Source organism: Cupressus sempervirens, chromosome 7, assembly GCF_028749045.1.
Source record: "Cupressus sempervirens isolate cs-2001-9-10 chromosome 7, ASM2874904v1, whole genome shotgun sequence".
NCBI lineage: Eukaryota > Viridiplantae > Streptophyta > Pinopsida > Cupressales > Cupressaceae > Cupressus > Cupressus sempervirens.
Genome location: NC_143124.1, coordinates 852,672,046 through 852,675,452, shown reverse-complemented (window position 1 = coordinate 852,675,452; position 3,407 = coordinate 852,672,046). Strand labels below are relative to the sequence as shown.

Genomic DNA, 3,407 nt, shown 5'->3' with positions numbered 1-3,407 from the left:
GGGAAAGAGTGGGCAAACCATTTCCCCAATGCCATTCTTGAATTAGATTTTGGGAGACATGAAACTTGATAAGTCTACCAAGTCCCTCAACCATAATGATAAACAAATAAGGAGAGAGGGGATCTCCCTAGCGAAGACCTCTAGATGCCCCAAAAAGCTCCGTCAGTTCACCATTGAGAAGGACCGAGAAGGAAGGAGTAGTAACATAGCTAAGAACCCATTTAACCCATTCTTGAGTGAAGCCAAAAGCCAGAAGAACTCTCCACAAGAAATCCCAATTGACTTTGTCATAAGCCTTAGCCATATCAAGCTTAATGAACATGGCCCGTTCCCTGGAAGTACACATAGAGTGAATAGCTTTGGAAGCAATAACCACCCAATCCAAAATTTTCTTTCCTGCCACAAAATCCCCTTGTTCCTCAGAGATAACCATGGGAAGCCAAACTTTAAGCCTCTCTACTATGAGCTTAGTAATGATTTTATAGACAACATTACAAAGAGCAATGGGCCTAAAGAAGTCCAGCGGATTAGCCTCTTCCTTCTTCAAAATAAGAACTAAGAAAGTAGCATTCAAGGCCTGGAGCATTTCTTTGTTGGAATAGGACTCTTGAACCACATCCAAAAGGTCATGATTGATAATATCCCAAAAAACCTGAAAGAATTCAACAGGGAAGCCATTAGGGCCCAGAGCTTTGCCTTTCTACAAGCTGAAGACCACCCCCTCAAAGTTAGAGATACTAATAGGCCTCATAAGAGAGTCATTCATCTCCCTGGTCACAACAGAGGGAATATAAGACAGGATTGTATTCACCTCAATCTCTATTGGAGGTAAGTCATCTGAAAAGAGAGCGGAGTAAAATTGAATAGCTTCTCTAGATACAACTTGAGGTCAGACGCGTCCCATCAGAAGTAACAAGAGAAGAAATGTAACTCCTATTACATCGAGCTTGCACCGATTTATGGAAAAAAGTGGTGTTCTTGTTCCCTTCCTGAAGCTAGTCAACTTGAGCCTTCTATTTCCAATAAATTTCTTCTCTAAGATCCTACTTAGCTAAATCAGTAGAAGCTTGGGCTTCTGCTATGCCAAGAGCTTAAGAAAAACCAATAATAACATCAAGACAATCTTGAGCCTTCTTCTTCATAATGTGGAGATTACCAAAACAATTCCATAATCAAAATATGTTATATTTGGAAAAAAAATACATATCTAATGTAAAGTTTTTGAATTCATAGTTTGAATTAGAATCCATTTTTCAGAATGAGTACTTTAAATATTTTTGTTTCTTATGTTAGGAATTATAAAGTTGTGTACATTTATGTTATTGAAGTCATAGACAAATGTATAGCTAATAAGTGTAAATATTATTATTTTAAGTAGTGAGAAAATAAGTTGATTATTATATTTCATTAGGTATAGTTAACTAAGTTGTTTCATACATAAAAGTCCTTAATTAATTCTTCATTCCACACATTTGATCTAAGATTTTAAATATGATAGAATGTGTTGAAGTTAAAAGCAATTTTGTGATGCATGTATGCATTTGTGAGCCTTTTGTCGAATATGAAGAAGGGAGTTCAAAAAGGTGAAGTAAATATGAAAATGAAGCAACAATAAGTGCAAAAAACTACTTGTGTCATATATTGAAACATAAAAATTTGTTTTGTCTATTTGTTGTTACATTTTCTGTTATGTATTTGTTAAAGTAATTACCAAACTTCACACCCTCTAAGATTTTAAACATTATGTAGAATTCACATGACTTTACTTTAGGTCTTTGTATGCAACTTAACTACAAACAAAAACATTGTATGCTTCATGATGTAAACAAGATTAAAAAATTAGTAGTTGCTTGTGCACTTGCAATTTTTAGATAGTAATTTCTTGCAACTTTTCTTCTACTTGCAACTTCTTAAAGTAATTTCTTGTAACTTTTCTTCTACAATGGTATATTCAGTTTAATATAATATAAAAGTAAAACAATTTTTTCAAAGGTGGAGTTCTTAGCAAAGATCCAATGAAGAATAAGTAGTAATCTCTTTATTTTGTATAAGGTACAATGTCAATGGTATATTCAGTTTAATATAATATAAAAGTAAAACAATTTTTCCAAAGATAGAATGAAGAACAAGTAGTAATCTCTTTATTTTGTATAAGGTACAATGTCAAACAAGATTCAGCATATCCATAGGACACTGATTATCACATTTTTTCAATTATATAAATTGTATTATGACATAGCCACAAATTTAAAGAAGGTGGATTTACTAGTGGGTAAATCTTCCTCATGTATATTCTCATTTATTTCAATTGTTCTTCCAATGCATTCACAACTATGATCATAGATATTCAACTACATTCTCACAACACCAAATCATTTATTTTCAACCTTCATCTCTATTGTTCATTTTCTCAAGCCACAAATACTTCATCTAATACACATATGGCACGAAGGCATGAAATTTGGCGTCCCTTGTTTAAATATGAAATTGATTTGCCAATATTCTACGGAAAATTAGGAAGTTCACTTGATTACTAAATTAGGAAGCTCTCTTGATTACTAAATTACAAAATTCTTGTCGTAGGATAATTGTTAACTCTTCAAAATATTCCATTCTAGCCAATAACTATTGGCATGCCATTAGACTGTAGCAACACATTGAAGACATGGACGAGAAGCAGAAGGAATTCAGGTGATTAAATGCCTAAACTCATGAATATCCACAAACCCATCTCCATTATAATCCACACTCTCAATCATACTCTCACAACAACTCAAATCCTTCCCTTCCACAAACCCTAATCTGGAGAGAACATCAGCCAACTCCATTGCACTGATAAACCCATCTCCATTTTGATCAAATACATTAAATGCCTCACATATTGCCTTCTCTTCAACCTTCAAATTTTCAACTTCCTCTTCCTTGTCTGCAAACAGGATTCTATAGTGAGGAAGTCATTACCACATGCAGACACTGATCTACACTGATCTGACAGAAAATTCCACCTCCTCCTTTGGCATGTCCTAGCTTAATCTCTCCAAAAACCTCATTATCTCATCTGAACTAACTCATCTATCACCATCTTCATCCAAAGTTCTAAACATACTTGCAAGACACTCAACTTCCTTTTCTGCATCTTCCCCCGAAATTTTAGCTGAATGAGAATTTCTTGGCTTAGAACATGAACTACTACCATTACGACTTTCTTCTTTCAATATTTCTTTATTCCTTGCAATGGGTTGCTGGCATTTTCATCTTGAGGAATGCCGAACACCAGTATGCTCGCTATGACCTAGGCTGATTTTTAAAATTGCATCAAGATCAATGTTCTTCTTTGGACTGAAGAGAGAACCATAATACCAACACCCATCAATGATGGGCTCGTTAACATCCAAAATTGAAGACAT

The 3,407-nt window shown here is 34.4% G+C and overlaps 1 pseudogene; it reads right to left on the bottom strand.

Annotated features, from left to right (window-relative positions):
* Positions 1 to 2,639: 2,639 nt before the first annotated feature.
* LOC149550117 (calmodulin-like protein 2) lies at positions 2,640 to 3,407 on the bottom strand (annotated as a pseudogene).